We start from the raw sequence: 19,926 nt of genomic DNA on the forward strand, positions 1-19,926 counted from the left end.
GTTGGTTGAATAGATGAATCTAAGATTGTGTGATGCATATCGTATAATCATACCCACAGATACTTGAGGTGACATTGGAGTATCTAGGTGAAATTAGGGTTTTGGTTGATTTGTGTCTTATGGTGTTATTCTAGTACAAACTCTAGGGCTGTTTGTGACACTTATAGGAATAGCCCAACGGATTGATTGGAAAGAATAACTTTGAGGTGGTTTCGTACCCTACCATAATCCCTTCGTTCGTTCTCCGCTATTAGTGACTTTGGAGTGACTCTTTGTTGCATGTTGAGGGATAGTTATGTGATCCAATTATGTTATTATTGTTGAGGGAACTTGCACTAGCGAAAGTATGAACCCTAGGCCTTGTTTCAACGCATTGCAATACCGTTTACGCTCACTTTTATCATTAGTTACCTTGCTGTTTTTATAATTTCAGATTACAAATACCTTTATCTACTATCCATATTCCACTTGTATCACCATCTCTTCGCCGAACTAGTGCACCTATACAATTTACCATTGTATTGGGTGTGTTGGGGACACAAGGGACTCTTTATTATTTGGTTGCAGGGTTGCTTGAGAGAGACCATCTTCATCCTACGCATCCTACGGATTGATAAACCTTAGGTCATCCACTTGAGGGAAATTTGCTACTATCCTACAAACCTCTGCACTTGGAGGCCCAACAACGTCTACAAGAAGAAGGTTGTGTAGTAGACATCACACCTGTAGATCACCTTTATAATCACCCAGTTATGTTGTGACGTTTGGTAGCACACAAAGTGTTCCTCCGGTATTCGGGAGTTGCATAATCTCATAGTCATAGGAACATGTATAAGTCATGAAGAAAGCAATAGCAGTAAACTAAACGGTCAAGTGCTAAGCTAACGGAATGGGTCAAGTCAATCACATCATTCTCCTAATGATGTGATCCCGTTGATCAAATGAAAACTCATGTTTATGGATAGGAAACCCAACCATCTTTGATCAACGAGCTAGTCAAGTAGAGGCATACTAGTGACACTATGTTTGTCTATGTATTCACACATGTATTATGTTTCCGGTTAATACAATTCTAGCATAAATAATAAACATTTATCATGATATGAGGAAATAAATAATAACTTTATTATTGCCTCTAGGGCATATTTCCTTCAGTCTCCCACTTGCACTAGAGTCAATAATCTAGATTACACAGTAATGATTCTAACACCCATGGAGTCTTGGTGCTGATCATGTTTTGCTCATGGAAGAGGCTTAGTCAACGGGTTTGCAACATTCAGATCCGTATGTATCTTGCAAATCTCTATGTCTCCCACCTGGACTTGGTCCCGGATGGAATTGAAGCGTCTCTTGATGTGCTTGGTTCTTTTGTGAAATCTGGATTCCTTTGCCAAGGCAATTGCACCAGTATTGTCACAAAAGATTTTCATTGGGCCCGACGCACTAGGTATGACACCTAGATCGGATATGAACTCCTTCATCAAGACTCCTTCATTTGCTGCTTCTAAAGCAGCTATATACTCCGCTTCACACGTAGATCTCGCCATGGCGCTTTGTTTAGAACTGCTCCAACTTACAGCTCCACCGTTCAATATAAACACGTATCCAGCTTGCGATTTAGAATCGTCCGGATCAGTGTTAAAGCTTGCATCGGTGTAACCATTTACGACGAGCTCTTTGTCACCTCCATAAACGAGAAACATATCCTTAGTCCTTTTCAGGTATTTCAGGATGTTCTTGACCGCTCTCCAGTGATCCACTCCTGGATTACTTTGGTACCTCCCTGCTAAACTAATAGCAAGGCACACATCAGGTCTGGTACACATCATTGCATACATGATAGAGCCTATGGCTGAAGCATAGGGAACACTTTTCATTTTCTCTCTATCTTCTGCAGTGGTCGGGCATTGAGTCTTACTCAACTTCACACCTTGTAACACAGGCAAGAACCCTTTCTTTGCTTGATCCATTTTGAACTTCTTCAGAACTTTATCAAGGTATGTGCTTTGTGAAAGTCCAATTAAGCGTCTTGATCTATCTCTATAGATCTTGATGCCCAATATATAAGCAGATTCTCCGAGGTCTTTCATTGAAAAACTCTTATTCAAGTATCCTTTTATGCTATCCAGAAATTCTATATCATTTCCAATCAACAATATGTCATCCACATATAATATTAGAAATGCTACAGAGCTCCCACTCACTTTCTTGTAAATACAGGCTTCTCTGTATAAAACCATATGCTTTGATCACACTATCAAAATGTTTATTCCAATTCCGAGAGGCTTGCACCAGTCCATAAATAGATCGCTGGAGCTTGCACACTTTGTTAGCACTCTTTGGATTGACAAAACCTTCTGGTTGCATCATATACAACTCTTCTTCCAGAAATCCATTCAGGAATGCAGTTTTGACATCCATTTGCCAAATTTCCTAATCATAAAATGCGGCAATTGCTAACATGATTCGGACAGACTTAAGCATCACTACGGGTGAGAAAGTCTCATCGTAGTCAACCCCTTGAACTTGTCGAAAACCTTTCGCAACAAGTCAAGCTTTGTAGACAGTAACATTACCGTTAGCGTCAGTCTTCTTCGTGAAGATCCATTTATTCTCGATGGCTTGCCGATCATCGGGCAAGTCAACCAAAGTCCATACTTTTTTCTCATACATGGATCCCATCTCAGATTTCATGGCCTCAAGCCATTTTGCGGAATCTGGGCTCACCATCGCTTCTTCATAGTTTGTAGTTTCATCATGGTCAAGTAACATGACTTCCAGAACAGGATTACCATACTACTCTGGTGCGGACCTTACTCTGGTTGACTGATGTCTACTGCACAACCTTCTTCTTGTAGACGTTGTTGGGCCTCCAAGTGCAGAGGTTTGTAGGACAGTAGCAAATTTCCCTCAAGTGGATGACCTAAGGTTTATCAATCCGTAGGAGGCGTAGGATGAAGATGGTCTCTCTCAAGCAACCTTGCAACCAAATAACAAAGAGTCTCTTGTGTCCCCAACACACCCAATACAATGGTAAATTGTATAGGTGCACTAGTTCGGCGAAGAGATGGTGATACAAGTGGTATATGGATAGTAGATAAAGGTATTTGTAATCTGAAATTATAAAAACAGCAAGGTAACTAATGATAAAAGTGAGCGTAAACGGTATTGCAATGCTAGGAAACAAGGCCTAGGGTTCATACTTTCACTAGTGTAAGTCCTCTCAATAATAATAACATAATTGGATCATAAAACTATCCCTCAACATGCAACAAAGAGTCACTCCAAAGTCACTAATAGCGGAGAACGAACGAAGAGATTATGGTAGGGTACGAAACCACCTCAAAGTTATTCTTTCCAATCAATCTGTTGGGATATTCCTATAAGTGTCACAAAGAGCCTTAGAGTTCGTACTAGAATAACACCTTAAGATACAAATCAACCAAAACCCTAATGTCACCTAGATACTCCAATGTCACCTCAAGTATCCGTGGGCATGATTATACGATATGCATCACACAATCTCAGATTCATCTATTGAACCAACACAAAGGACCTCAAAGAGTGCCCCAAAGTTCTACCGGAGAATCACGACAAAAACGTGTGCCAACCCCTATGCATAAGTTCATGGGAGGAACCCGCAAGTTGGTCACCAAAACATACATCAAGTGAGTCACGTGATATCCCATTGTCACCACAGATATCCACGGCAAGACATACATCAAGTGTTCTCAAGTCTTTAAAGACTCAATCCGATAAGATTACTTCAAAGGGGAAACTCGATTCATTACAAGAGAGTAGAGGGGGAAAGAAACATCATAGGATCCAACTATAATAGCAAAGCTCGCGATACATCAAGATCGTATCACCTCAAGAACACGAGAGAGAGAGAGAGAGAGATCAAACACATAGCTACTGGTACATACCCTCAGCCCCGAGGGAGAACTACTCCCTCCTCGTCATGGAGAGCACCGGGATGATGAAGATGGCCACCGGAGAAGGATTGCCCCCTTCGACAGGGTGCCGGAACGGGTCTAGATTGGTTTTCGGTGGCTACGGAGGCTTCTGGCGGCGGAACTCCCGATCTATTGTGCTCTCTGGAAGTTTTACGATATGTAGGTATATATGGGTGAAAGGAGTATGTCGGTGGAACGAAGGGGGGGCCATGAGGCAGGGGGCGCGCCCCAGGGGGGTGGGCGCGCCCCCTACCCTGGTGAGCACCTCCTTCATCTTCTGACGTAGGGTCCAAGTCTATCCGGTAGGTTTCCTTCCAAAAATAACTTCTCCAGGTTATTTCGTTCCGTTTCGACTCCGTTTGATATTCCTTTTCTTCGAAACACTGAAATAGGCATAAAACAGCAAATCTGGGCTGGGCCTCCGGTTAATAGGTTAGTCCCAAAAGTAATATAAAAGTGGATAATAAAGCCCAATATTGCCCAAAACAGTAGATAATATAGCATGGAGCAATCAAAAATTATAGATACGTTGGAGACGTATCAAGCATCCCCAAGCTTAATTCCTGCTCGTCCTCGAGTAGGTAAATGATAAAAAAAAAGAATTTTTCATGCGGAGTGCTACTTGGCATAATTTCAATACAAATCTTCTTAATTGTGGTATGAATATTCAGATTAGAAAGATTCAAGACAAAAGTTTATATTGACATAAAAATAATAATACTTTAAGCATACTAACAAGGGTGCTCCTGGATGTTTTTAGGGTATATGGAGATATATAGGCGGAAGAAGTACGTCAGGGGGGCCACGAGGGGCTCACGAGGGTGGAGGGCGCGCCCAGGGGGGTGGGCGCCCCCCCTGCCTCGTGACCTCCTCGCAGATCCCCCGACGTGCACTCCAAGTCTTCTAGGCTTCTTTCCTTCCAAAAATGAGTTCCGTGAAGTTTCAGGTCAATTGGACTCTGTTTGATTTTCCTTTTCTTCGAAACCCTAAAATAGGCATAAAACAACAAATCTGGGCTGGGCCTCCGGTTAATAGGTTAGTCCCAAAAATAATATAAAAGTGGAAAATAAACCCAATATTGCCCAAAACAGTAGATAATATAGCATGGAGCAATCAAAAATTATAGATACGTTGGAGACGTATCAAGCATCCCCAAGCTTAATTCCTGCTCGTCCTCGAGTAGGTAAATGATAAAAAAGATAATTTTTGATGTGGAATGCTAGTTGGCATAATTTCAATGTAATTCTTCCTACTTGTGATATGAATATTCAGATCCGAAAGATTCAAGACAAAAGTTCATATTGACATAGAAATAATAATACTTCAAGCATACTAACTAAGCAATTATGTCTTCTCAAAATAACATGGCCAAAGAGAGCTATCCCTACAAAATCATATAGTCTGGCTATGCTCCATCTACACCACACAAAATATTTAAGTCATGCACAACCCCGATGACAAGCCAAGCAATTGTTTCATACTTTTGATGTTCTCAAACTTTTTCAATCTTCACGCAATATATGAGCGTGAGCCATGGACATAGCACTATAGGTGGAATAGAATGGTGGTTGTGGAGAAGACAAAAAGGGAGAAGATAATCTCACATCAACTAGGTGTATCAACGGGCTATGGAGATGCCCATCAATAGATATCAATGTGAGTGAGTAGGGATTGCCATGCAACGGATGCACTAGAGCTATAAGTGTATGAAAGCTCAACAAAAGAAACTAGTGGGTGTGCATCCAACTCGCTTGCTCACGAAGACCTAGGGCATTTTGAGGAAGCCCATCATTGGAATATACAAGCCAAGTTCTATAATGAAAGATTCCCACTAGTATATGAAAGTGACAACATAGGAGACTCTCTATCATGAAGATCATGGTGCTACTTTGAAGCACAAGTGTGGTAAAAGGACAATAGCATTGCCCCTTCTCTCTTTTTCTCTCATTTTTTTATTTTTTATCTGGGCCTTATCTTTTTTTATGGCCTCTTTTTTTTATTTGGGCTTATTTGGCCTCTTTTTTATTTATTTTTCGTCCGGAGTCTCATCCCGACTTGTGGGGGAATCATAGTCTCCATCATCCTTTCCTCACTGGGACAATGCTCTAATAATGATGATCATCACACTTTTATTTACTTACGACTCAAGAATTACAACTCGATACTTAGAACAAGATATGACTCTATATGAATGCCTCCGGCGGTGTACCGGGATGTGCAATGATGCATGAGTGACGTGTATGAAAGAATTATGAACGGTGGCTTTGCCACAAATACAATGTCAACTACATGATCATGCAAAGCAATATGACAATGATGAAGCGTGCCATAATAATGGATTGGTGGAAAGTTGCATGGCAATATATCTCGGAATGGCTATGGAAATGCCATAATAGGTAGGTATGGTGGCTGTTTTGAGGAAGGTGTATGGTGGGTTTATGGTATCGGCGAAAGTTGCGCGGTACTAGAGAGGCTAGCAATGGTGGAAGGGTGAGAGTGTGCATAATCCATGGACTCAACATTAGTCATAAAGAACTCACATACTTATTGCAAAAATCTATTAGTTATCAAAACAAAGTACTACGCGCATGCCCCTAGGGGGATAGATTGGTAGGAAAAGACCATCGCTCGTCCCCGACCGCCACTCATAAGGAAGACAATCAATAAATAAATCATGCTCCGACTTCATCACAAAACGGTTCACAATACGTGCATGCTACGGGAATCACAAACTTCAACACAAGTATTTCTCAAATTCACAACTACTCAACTAGCATGACTCTAACATCACCATCCTCATATCTCAAACAATCATCAAGCATCAAACTTCTCATAGTATTCAACACACTCATAAGAGAATTTTATTATTCTTGAATACCTAGCATATTAGGATTTTAAGCAAATTACCATGCTATTTAAGACTCTCAAAATAATCTAAGTGAAGCATGATAGTTCATCTATTTCTTCAAAATAAAACTACCACCATGCTCTAAAAGATATAAGTGAAGCACTAGAGCAAATGACAAACTACTCCGAAAGATATAAGTGAAGATCAATGAGTAGTTGAATAGTTATGAAACTATGTGAAGACTCTCTAAAATTTAAGAATTTCAGATCTTGGTATTTTATTCAAACAGCAAGCAAAGCAAAATGACATTCTAAGAATGGCAAACATCATGTGAAGAATCAAAAACTTAGGATCAACCGAAACTAACCGATAGTTGTTGAAGAAGAAAGGTGGGATGCCAACCGGGGCATCCCCAAGCTTAGATGCTTGAGACTTCTTGAAATATTATCTTGGGGTGCCTTGGGCATCCCCAAGCTTGAGCTTTTGTGTCTCCTTAATTCCTCTCATATCACGGTCTCCCTAAATCTCAAAAGCTTCATCCACACAAAACTCAACAAGGACTCGTGAGATAAGTTAGTATAAACCATTGCAAAAACCTTATCATACTCTACTGTAGAAAATCACTAAAATTATTATTCAACATTGCATACTAAATGCCTCTGCATATTTAATAGTCCTATCCTCAAATAGAATCATTAAAGAAGCAATCATATGCAAACAATGCAAACATAACAGCAATCTGCCTAAACGGGATAGTCTGTAAAGAATGCTGCAACATCCATACTTCCCTAACTCCAAAAATTATGAAAGAAAATTCCCACTGTAGTAAATTTATCAGATCTTAATATTCAAAAGGTTTCAACATTTTATCACATTCTGACTTTTCTAGGGAATTATTGCAACAGCGGTAAACTTTCTGTTTTCAAACAGCAACATGTATACTTGTAACATAGGCATAGTAAAGGCTATCAATGCCACTTTTATTGAAATAAAATATGAAAAACATTGTTCTAAGTAACATCAAGAAAATCCTAACAAAATAAATTGACGCTCCAAGCAAAACACATATCATGTGGTGAATAAAAATATAGCTCCAAGTAAAGTTACCGATGGAAGTGGACGAAAGAGGGGATGCCTTCCGGGGCATCCCCAAGCTTAGGCTCTTGGCTATCCTTGAATATTACCTTGGGGTGCCTTGGGCATACCCAAGCTTAGGATCTTGCCACTCCTTATTCCATAGTCCATCGAATCCTTACCCAAAACTTGAAAACTTCACAACACAAAACTTAACAGAAAACTCGTAAGCTCCGTTAGTATAAGAAAATAAATCACCACTTCAAGGTACTGTAATGAACTCATTCTTTATTTATATTGGTGTTAAACCTACTGTATTCCAACTTCTCTATTGTTTATAAACTATTTTACTAGCCATAGATTCATCAAAATAAGTAAACAACACATGAAAAACAGAATCTGTCAAAAACAGAACAGTCTGTAGTAATCTGGATCAAACGTATACTTCTGGAACTCATAAAATTCTCAAATAAATTGCTGGACATGAGTAATTTATCTATTAATAATCTTAAAAAATAATTAACTAAATATCAGTCTCCAAATAAAAATGGCAGCAATTCTCGTGAGCGCTAAAGATTCTGTTTTTTACAGCATGACCGCAAAGACTTTCCCCAAGTCTTCCCAACGGTTCTACTTGGCACAAACACTAATTAAACACATAAAACCACATCTAAACAGAGGCTAGATGGATTATTTATTATTAAACAGGAACAAAAATAAAGGAGCTAAAATAAAATTGGGTTGCCTCCCAACAAGCGCTATCGTTTAACGCCCCTAGCTAGGCATGATGATTTCAATGATGCTCAAGAATTGAAACATAAAGAGAGCATCATGAAGAATATTACTAGCACATTTAAGTCTAAACCACTTCATATGCATAGGGATTTTGTGAGCAAACAACTTGTGAGAACAAGAATCAACTTGAATAGGAAGGTAAAACAAGCATAAATTCAAAACTTTAAGCACATAGAGAGGAAACTTGATATTATTGCAATTCCTACAAGCATATATTCCTCCCTCATAATAATTTTCAGTAGAATCATGAATGAATTCAACAATATAACCAGCACCTAAAGCATTCTTTTCATGATCTACAAGCATAGAAATTTTATTACTCTCCACATAAGCAAAATTCTTCTCATTCGGGATAGTGGGAGTATCATAAGAGACTTGGATACTATAAATTGTTTCCACATTAAAAGAGTAATGTTCAGAAAAGGGGTAACCATAATCATGACAAGTTTTATAAATATAATCCTCACTACTTTTTATAGCATATGTATTATCAAAATAATTATCATAAGTAGGAGGCATGTTATTATCATTATAAATTTGCATATCAAAACTTGGGATACTAAAAATATCATCTTCATTAAGCGTAGCATCCCCAAGCTTGGGACAAACATTAATTGCATCAAATATATTCTCAAAAACATCATCTTCATCATAGCATGCCCAAGCTTGGGCCTTTTCATATTATAAGCATAATCACTCTCATCATTAATAGTATGGATAGCACCAATAGTATAGCAATTATCATATTCTTCCAAGCAAGTGCCAAAAAGATTTTCAAGATCATAAGAAGTATCATTATCTTCCACAATTATATTTTCATGAGGCACAATAGTAATAGGAGCATCACTATTTGGGAGAGATATCTTTTTACCTCTCTTCCTTTTTCTTTTCTTCTTCTTCACCACATCATGTGTGGGTTCAATCTTCTTTTTGGAGCTCCTTATTAATGAGATTGGTTGAATAGGAGGCTCCTCCTCGTTACCTGATTCATCATAATAAATAATAGGAGGATATTGGGAAGTCTCTTCCCTTTCATTAGTATTCTCTTCATCCTCTATTTGTTTTCTTTTCTTTATGTAATTGGCAATATAAGGATTTTCAATGCAGTTCACCGCACAATACATATAAATTTTCTCTAGATCAAAATGAAGAACCTTATCAAGGGCAAATTTTGGAATATCCTTAGTTATACATTTAATTTCTTCATAACCCAAGAGCAAACTAAGTTCATTATGATGTGCAAGGGAAATCAAGTCATCACAATTTTTGGACACGATACAATCATGAAACAATTTGCATTGGGTACTAAAATGATCACGTTCATTGCAAAGTTCACAAGTAGGGCTAAGAAAAAATAAATTTTCAGCACATTCATCTAGCTCTTCTTGCAACAATTTGGTTTCTAAGTACTCATGCCTCTTGCAATATCTATCTTCCCTATTTGGTGTGTACTTGCAAACCCAATGTACTCCACAAAAATTGACATGTTTATAGGAGACATTTTCATCATAACTAGTGCAATCATCATTGGTACTATGGATATTCAAGGAGTTCATACTAACAACATTGCAATCATTAAAATATTTAGTGCCAAACATTTAATAGATTTCTTCTTCTAGCACTTGAGCACAATTTTCCTTTCCATCATACTCACGAAAGATATTAGAAAGATGAAGCTTATGAGACAAACTCAATTCCATTTTTTTATAGTTGATAAATTAAACTAGTGATAAAACAAGAAACTAAAAGACTCGATTGCAAGATCTAAAGATATACCTTCAAGCGCTAACCTCCCCGGCAACGGCGCCATAAAAGAGCTTGATGTCTACTACACAACCTTCTTCTTGTAGACGTTGTTGGGCCTCCAAGTGCAGAGGTTTGTAGGACAGTAGCAAATTTCCCTCAAGTGGATGACCTAAGGTTTATCAATCCGTAGGAGGCGTAGGATGAAGATGGTCTCTCTCAAGCAACCCTGCAACCAAATAACAAAGAGTCTCTTGTGTCCCCAACACACCCAATACAATGGTAAATTGTATAGGTGCACTAGTTCGGCGAAGAGATGGTGATACAAGTGGTATATGGATAGTAGATAAAGGTATTTGTAATCTGAAATTATAAAAACAGCAAGGTAACTAATGATAAAAGTGAGCGTAAACGGTATTGCAATGCTAGGAAACAAGGCCTAGGGTTCATACTTTCACTAGTGTAAGTCCTCTCAATAATAATAACATAATTGGATCATAAAACTATCCCTCAACATGCAACAAAGAGTCACTCCAAAGTCACTAATAGCGGAGAACGAACGAAGAGATTATGGTAGGGTACGAAACCACCTCAAAGTTATTCTTTCCAATCAATCTGTTGGGATATTCCTATAAGTGTCACAAAGAGCCTTAGAGTTCGTACTAGAATAACACCTTAAGATACAAATCAACCAAAACCCTAATGTCACCTAGATACTCCAATGTCACCTCAAGTATCCGTGGGCATGATTATACGATATGCATCACACAATCTCAGATTCATCTATTGAACCAACACAAAGGACCTCAAAGAGTGCCCCAAAGTTCTACCGGAGAATCACGACAAAAACGTGTGCCAACCCCTATGCATAAGTTCATGGGAGGAACCCGCAAGTTGGTCACCAAAACATACATCAAGTGAGTCACGTGATATCCCATTGTCACCACAGATATCCACGGCAAGACATACATCAAGTGTTCTCAAGTCTTTAAAGACTCAATCCGATAAGATTACTTCAAAGGGGAAACTCGATTCATTACAAGAGAGTAGAGGGGGAAAGAAACATCATAGGATCCAACTATAATAGCAAAGCTCGCGATACATCAAGATCGTATCACCTCAAGAACACGAGAGAGAGAGATCAAACACATAGCTACTAGTACATACCCTCAGCCCCGAGGGAGAACTACTCCCTCCTCGTCATGGAGAGCACCGGGATGGTGAAGATGGCCACCGGAGAAGGATTGCCCCCTCCGGCAGGGTGCCGAAACGGGTCTAGATTGGTTTTCGATGGCTACGGAGGCTTCTGGAGGCGAAACTCCCGATCTATTGTGCTCCTGGATGTTTTTAGGGTATATGGAGATATATAGGCGGAAGAAGTACGTCAGGGGGGCCACGAGGGGATCACGAGGGTGGAGGGCGCCCCCCTGCCTCGTGACCTCCTCGCAGATCCCCCGATATGCACTCCAAGTCTTCTGGGCTTCTTTCCTTCCAAAAATGAGTTCCGTGAAGTTTCAGGTCAATTGGACTCCGTTTGATTTTCCTTTTCTCCGAAACCCTAAAATAGGCATAAAACAGCAAATCTGGGCTGGGCCTCTGGTTAATAGGTTTGTCCCAAAAATAATATAAAAGTGGAAAATAAAGCCCAATATTGCCCAAAACAGTAGATAATATAGCATGGAGCAATCAAAAATTATAGATACGTTGGAGACGTATCATTGACCTACAAAGTTCGGTAGTAACTTGATCTGAAGTTTCAGGATCATCATAATTAGCTTCCTCACTAATTGGTGTAGGTGTCACAGGAACCGGTTTCTGTGATGAACTACTTTCCAATAAGGGAGCAGGTACATTTACCTCATCAAGTTCTACTTTCCTCCCACTCACTTATTTCGAGAGAAACTCCTTCTCTAGAAAGGATCCATTTTTAGCAACAAATGTCTTGCCTTCAGATCTGTGATAGAAGGTGTACCCAATAGTTTCCTTTGGGTATCCTATGAAGACACATTTCTCCTATTTGGGTTCGAGCTTATCAGGTTGAAGCTTTTTCACATAAGCATCGCAGCCCCAAACTTGAAGAAATGACAACTTTGGTTTCTTGCCAAACCACAATTCATAAGGCGTCGTCTCAACGGATTTCGATGGTGCCCTATTTAACATGAATGCAGCTGTCTCTAAAGCATAACCCCAAAACGATAGCGGTAAATCTGTAAGAGACATCATAGATCGCACCATATCTAGTAAAGTATGATTACGACGTTCGGACACACCATTACGCTGTGGTGTTTCGGGTGGTGTGAGTTGCGAAACTATTCCGCATTGTTTCAAATGTAGACCAAACTCGTAGCTCAAATATTCTCCTCCATGATCAGATCGTAGAAACTTTGTTTTCTTGTTACGATGATTTTCCACTTCACTCTGAAATTCTTTGAACTTTTCAAATGTTTCAGACTTATGTTTCATTAAGTAGATATACCCATATCTGCTCAAATCATCTGTGAAGGTGAGAAAATAACGATACCCGCTGCGAGCCTCAATATCCATTGGACCACATACATCAGTATGTATGATTTCCAACAAATCTGTTGCTCGCTCCATAGTTCCGGAGAATGGCGTTTTAGTCATCTTGCCCATGAGGCATGGTTCGCAAGTACCAAGTGATTCATAATGAAGTGATTCCAAAAGTCCATCAGAATGGAGTTTCTTCATGCGCTTTACACCAATATGACCTAAACGGCAGTGCCACAAATAAGTTGCACTATCATTATCAACTCTTCATCTTTTGGCTTCAACATTATGAATATGTGTATTACTACTATCGAGATTTAACACAAATAGACCACTCTTCAAGGGTGCATGACCATAAAAGATATTATTCATATAAATAGAACAACCATTATTCTCAGATTTAAATGAATAACCGTCTCGCATCAAACAAGATCCATATATAATGTTCATGCTTAACGCTGGCACCAAATAACAATTATTCAGGTCTAAAATTAATCCCGAAGGTAGATGTAGAGGTAGCGTGGTGACTGCGATCACATCGACTTTGGAACCATTTCGCACGCGCATCGTCACCTCGTCCTTAACCAATCTTCGCTCAATCCGTAGTCCCTGTTTCGAGTTGCGAATATTAGCAACAGAACCAATATCAAATACCCAGGTGCTACTTTCGAGCTCTAGTAAGGTACACATCAGTAACATGTATATCGCGGATACCTTTGTTTACTTTGCCATCCTTCTTATCTGCCAAATACTTGGGGAAGTTCCGCTTCCAGTGACTAGTCTGTTTCCAGTAGAAGCACTCAGTCTCAGGCTTAGGTCCAGACTTGGGTTTCTTCTCCTGAGCAGCAACTTGCTTGTCGTTCTTTTTGAAGTTCCCCTTCTTCTTCCCTTTACCCTTTTTCTTGAAACTGGTGGTCTTGTTGACCATCAACACTTGATGCTCCTTCTTGATTTCTACCTCCGCAGCCTTTAGCATTGCGAAGAGCTCGGGAATTGTCTTATCCATCCCTTGCATATTATAGTTCATCACGAAGCTCTTGTAGCTTGGTGGCAGTGATTGAAGAACTCTGCTAATGACACTATCAACAGGAAGATTAACTCCCAATTGAGTCAAGTGATTATGGTACCCAGACATTCTGAGTATATGTTCACCGACAGAACTATTATCCTCCATCTTGCAGCTGTAGAACTTATTGGAGACTTCATATCTCTCAATCCGGGCATTTGCTTGAAATATTAACTTCAACTCCTGGAACATCTCATATGCTCCATGACATTCAAAACGTCATTGAAGTCCCGGTTCTAAGCCGTAAAGCATCGCACACTGAACTATTGAGTAGTCATCAATGCGCGACTGACAGGCATTCACAATGTCTGTAGTTGCCAGCGCAGGTGGTACACCTAGCGGTGCTTCCAGGATGTAACTCTTTTGTGCAGCAATGAGGATAATCCTCAAGTTACGGACCCAGTCCGTGTAATTGCTACCGTTATCTTTCAACTTTGCTTTCTCAAGGAACGCATTAAAATTCAATGGAACAACAACACAGGCCATCTATCTACAACAACATAGACAGGCAAAATACTATCAGGTACTAAGTTCATGATAAATTTAAGTTCAATTAATCATATTATTTAAGAACTCCCACTTAGATAGATATCCCTCTAATCATCTAAGTGATCATGTGATCCAAATCAACTAAACCATAACCGATCATCACGTGAAATGGAGTAGTTTTCAATGGTGAACATCACTATGTTGATCATATCTACTATATGATTCACGCTCGACCTTTCGGTCTCAGTGTTCTGAGGCCATATCTGCATATGCTAGGCTCGTCAAGTTTAACCTGAGTATTCTGCGTGTGCAAAAATTAGCTTACACCCGTTGTATAAGAACTTTGAGCTTATCACACCCGATCATCACGTGGTGTCTCGGCACGACGATCTTTTACAACGGTGCATACTCAGGGAGAACACTTGTACCTTGAAATTTTTAGTGAGAGATCATCTTATAATGCTACCGTCAATCAAAGCAGAATAAGATGCATAAAGGATAAACATCACCTGCAATCAAATATAAGTGATATGATATGGCCATCATCATCTTGTGCCTTTGATCTCCATCTCCAAAGCACCGTCATCATCACCATCGTCACCGGCGCGATACCTTGATCTCCATCGTAGCATCGTTGTCATCTCGCCAACTATTGCTTTTACGACTATCGCTACCGCTTAGTGATAAAGTAAAGCAATTACATGGCGATTGCATTTCATACAATAAAGCGACAACCATATGGCTCCTGCCAGTTGCCGATAACTCTATTACAAAACATGATCATCTCATACAATAAAATATAGCATCATGCCTTGACCATACCACATCACAACATGCCCTGCAAAAACAAGTTAGACGTCCTCTACTTTGTTGTTGCAAGTTTTACGTGGCTTCTACGGACCGAGCAAGAACCGTTCTTACCTACGCATCAAAACCACAATGATAGTTCGTCAAGTTAGTGTTGTTTTAACCTTCAACAAGGACCGGGCATAGTCACACTCGGTTCAACTAAAGTTGGAGAAACTGACACCTGCCAGCCACCTGTGTGCAAAGCACGTCGGTAGAACCAGTCTCGCGTAAGCGTACGCGTAATGTCGGTCCGGGCCGCTTCATCCAACAATACCGCCGAACCAAAGTATGACATGCTGGTAAGCAGTATGACTTGTATCGCCCACAACTCACTTGTGTTCTACTCGTGCATATAACATCTACACATAAACCTGGCTCGGATGCCACTGTTGGGGAACGTATTAATTTCAAAAAAATCCTACGCACAAGCAAGATCATGGTGATGCATAGCAACAAGAGGGGAGAGTGTCGTCCACGTACCCTCGTAGACCGTTAAGCGGAAGCGTTATGACAACGCAGTTGATGTAGTCGTATGTCTTAACGATCGACCGATCCTCAGTACCGAACGTACGGCACCTCCGCATTCAGTACACGTTCAGCTCGGTGCCGTCCCGCGAACTCACGATCCAGTAGAGCTCGAGGGAGAGTTTCGTCAGCACGACGGCGTGGTGACGATGTTGATGAAGCTACCGACGCAGGGCTTCACCTAAACACCGCTACGATATGACCGAGGTGGATTATGGTGGAGGGGGGCACCGCACACGGCTGGAAGAGACCAATGATCAACTTGTGTGTTCTAGGGTGCCCCCTGCACCCGTATATAAAGGAGCAAGGGGGGAGGCCAGTCGGCCCTGTAGGGCGCACCAGGAGGAGGAGTCCTCCTCATAGTAGGAGTAGGACTCCCCTCTTTCCTACTCCTACTAGGAGGGGAAAGGAAGGGGGAAGGAGAAGGAAAGGGGGGTGTCGGTGTCAAAACCGGCAGATCTCAGGTAGGGGGTCCCGAACTGTGGGTCTAAGGCGGATGGTAACAGGAGGCAGGGGACATGATGTTTTACCCAGGTTCGGGCCCTCTTGATGGAGGTAAAACCCTACGTCCTGCTTGATTATTCTTGATAATATGAGTAGTACAAGAGTTGATCTACCACGAGATCGGAGAGGCTAAACCCTAGAAGCTAGCCTATGGTATGATTGTATGTTGTCCTACGGACTAAAACCCTCCGGTTTATATAGACACTGGAGGGGGCTAGGGTTACACAAGGTCGGTTACAAAGGAGGAGATATACATATCCGTATTGCCTAGCTTGCCTTCCATGCCAAATAGAGTCCCATCCGGACACGGGATGAAGTTTTCAATCTTGTATCTTCATAGTCCAACAGTCCGGCTGTCCGGAGACCCCCTAATCCAAGGCTCCCTCAGTAGCCCCTGAACCGGGCTTCAATGACGATGAGTCCGGCGCACAGTGTTGTCTTCGGCATTGCAAGGCGGGTTCCTCCTCCAAATACACCACGGAAGAATTTGAATACAAGGATAGTGTCCGACCCTGCAAAATAAGTTCCACATACCACTGTATAGAGAATAATATTTCCACAAATCCAATCTGCTGACATGTTTTGGCAGCATGACATCATGCCATGGCCCGGTAATTATTCGAACCGTTTTTCCTTAACCAGCCCCGCACATAACGCGAGGCGGTTTCTTGACACGTCTTGTCAAAGCAGAGATCGTGTTCCCCTTATCACGGGATCCTCATTAATACAGGCGCGGGTAACCCAACCGTTCCTAGGACTCCTAGATTTTAGGCAAGTCCCAAACGGCCACGAGGAGGATGCTTGATATTCACCCTCTTTATAAAGGGACAAAGCTTTTACTTCTTCCCTCCCGTGCTCAATCGAATCCTTCCCCCGCCCCGAGTTCTAACACCCAAAGCCCAGTTTAGGTGCTTTGGACCTTCAATCATGTCCGGATCCAGCCTTCAAGGCCGGTGGATGCCCTCCTCCGTCACGGAGGAGGATATCAAGAAGTTGAGGGAGGCCAGATACCTGACCGCCGAAATTTCGCATAGGCTGCCCGCCAGAGGGCAGGTCATACCTACTCCCGAACCCAACGAGAGCGTTGTGTTCGTCTCCCACTTCCTCCGAGGACTAGGCCTCGCACTGGATCCTTTTGTTAGGGGTCTTATGTTATATTACGGGATGGATTTTCACGACCTAGCCTCGGATTCCCTCCTTCACATATTGTCATTTATTGTCATTTGCGAGGCCTTCCTATGCATTACCCCTCACTTCGGCCTGTGGCTCAAGACCTTTGATGTGAAGCCGAAGATGGTCGAGGGGCAGTACGCAGCGTGCAAAGGTGCTATAATAAGCAAAATTGCTGGCGCTCCATGGCTGAAGGGCTCCTTTCCAGAGGTTTCCGGACTATGGCAACGAGAGTGGTTTTACGTCACAGCTCCCGGAAGTGCCAAGTGGGTAGCCGCCCCCACCTTCCACTCGGGCCCTCCACCACAACTGATGTCATGGATCAGTAGGGGGCTGAGCTGGGGACCAGCCAAGGACGTGCCCATACTGCAGAGCCGCATCCGAGATCTCTTTGAGGGAGATTTCAGTCTGGTTATGGTGATGCAAGTCATGCTGGTTCGTCGAGTCCAGCCTTGCAAACGCCGGCCCCTCCGCATGTGGGAATTCAACCCGGAAGGACCGCGCACTATTCAGAATTTCCTCGGCCTGACGCATGAGGAGATGTACAAATCATTCTTTGGACCCCAAATAGAGTGTCCGGACACTACCGAGGATGTGGGCCTGAGTAGCAACCGCACCGCAGCCCAAGTAAGTAATCCCATGGCCGAACACACTATCCTTTTCTTTATCATGACATCATTCTGAAGAATCGCTCTTTGACCAGGACTGGATAACAAAGGCGAAGATGATCCGGTGTCTGGCCCCCCTTCCTGAAGGCTTGGACAATCCAGTGCTGGAAAAGATGCTTGAGCCAGCACCTTGTCTGGTGCCCTCAAAGGAAGATGAAGGGGGGAATAAAGAGGGCGAAAGCGGGCCTCCACCGCTACCTATTCCAACCGAGGGAATGTGCGTCTCCGTGAGGGCGGACAACCCAGGGGAAGAATCTGACATTCTCTTGCCCCAGGGAAGGAAGAGGACTACCTCTGAAGATCCGGAAACCAAGGTTTCCAAACGGGAGAAGAAATATCCACCAGAGGGTCCTGCCTCGGAGGGTGCTCTTGCCGCACAATGTACGCGCGGGGATCAGCCCTCTAATGAGCTGTAAGTAATCAAAAAGTACTTAATAGTGAAGATATCCTACCTTACTTCTGAGGAAAAATAACTAAAGCGTTTATCTTGCAGTTCGGATCTTAGCCCTTCTCAGCAGAGCTCGTCTTCGGGGGATCTTCTTCCGGAGATGATGGAGAGTGAAACGCCTCCCCCGGACTCCCCAGCTCAAGAAGCGGGCGGCCTTGAAGTGTCGTCGCGGAGGGTCTCTCCGGATCCGGCGAGGCCAGAAGACAATCCTATGGCCACCCGAAGTCCCCAGTATCCGGCTCTTGAAGAGAGCAACCAAAAGAGTCCAACACCGTCTGGTATGCGGTCGGACATACTGAGGGATCTGCTAGAGCGAGCGACTATCTCAGAAGAGCACCGTGCGTTGATGGGTACGGTGGTTGAAAGGATTTCGTCCGTCGAAAGCGGGTTGCATGAAGCCTTTATGAGTCTACTGACGGGTTTTGAGGTACGTGAAATGATGTACATTTTTGATAGTACCGCACATTTTAAGGTGTGCCCTGTGTAGATAGTAGCCCCTGAGACTCTGGTTGTCGTCGAGAACGGCGCAAAACAGAGGATCGTAGTCCCAGGTAATAACCAGACCGCCTTTATGTGCAGGTGGTTGAAGCTCCGGTGTCTAGCCGGACTGATGGGTTTGCCGGACTAAAGTGGCAACTGGATGCGGCAGATGCCGACATTGTGCTTGTCAACAAGCGGCTTGACGAGGCTTAGGGTGAGTGATTTTTCTAGTGATCATCACATAATAAGAGCAGCATGATGCCAGTATCTTTAATATGTTGTGACTGCAGATGGAGCTGCCACCATGGAGGCCCTTCGGGCGGAGCTTGCCCGAGCCAAGGAGCAAGTAAGGAGTAGTAATGCGGCCGCTTTAAAGGCGGCCGAAGAGTTAAGAGCCGAAAAGGCCGCGCATTGCGAGAGCAAAGAGAAAATGGCCAAGATGGATGTAAAGTTAAAAGACACTGCCGACCGTTGCCAGCTTCTTGAAGAAGAAAACCGGGCGAAGGCGACGGACCTGGAAAAGGCCATGATAGAGACCAAAGACACCCGCTCTGCGATGAGAGCGAAGAAGGAGGAGCTGCGTCAAGCCGGGGATATCGCGGCTGGGAAACCCTTCATGCTGCGGAGGAAGTTTGGAGATCCTCAGTATGCCCCTCTGGACCGGCTGTGGAGTTCGGCGGACGCATATCTGGACTTGGCGGCGAGTGCTGTTGATGCGGCCGAATACTTCCGAGATCAAACAGATCGTGAAGTGGACAAGCTATTCTGGTCACAATTTAATATTCCAGAGCCTCTCCTTCCAT

This window comes from Triticum urartu, chromosome 3A (genome assembly GCF_056163025.1).
Source record: "Triticum urartu cultivar PI428250 chromosome 3A, HENAU_Tu73, whole genome shotgun sequence".
Taxonomy (NCBI): domain Eukaryota; kingdom Viridiplantae; phylum Streptophyta; class Magnoliopsida; order Poales; family Poaceae; genus Triticum; species Triticum urartu.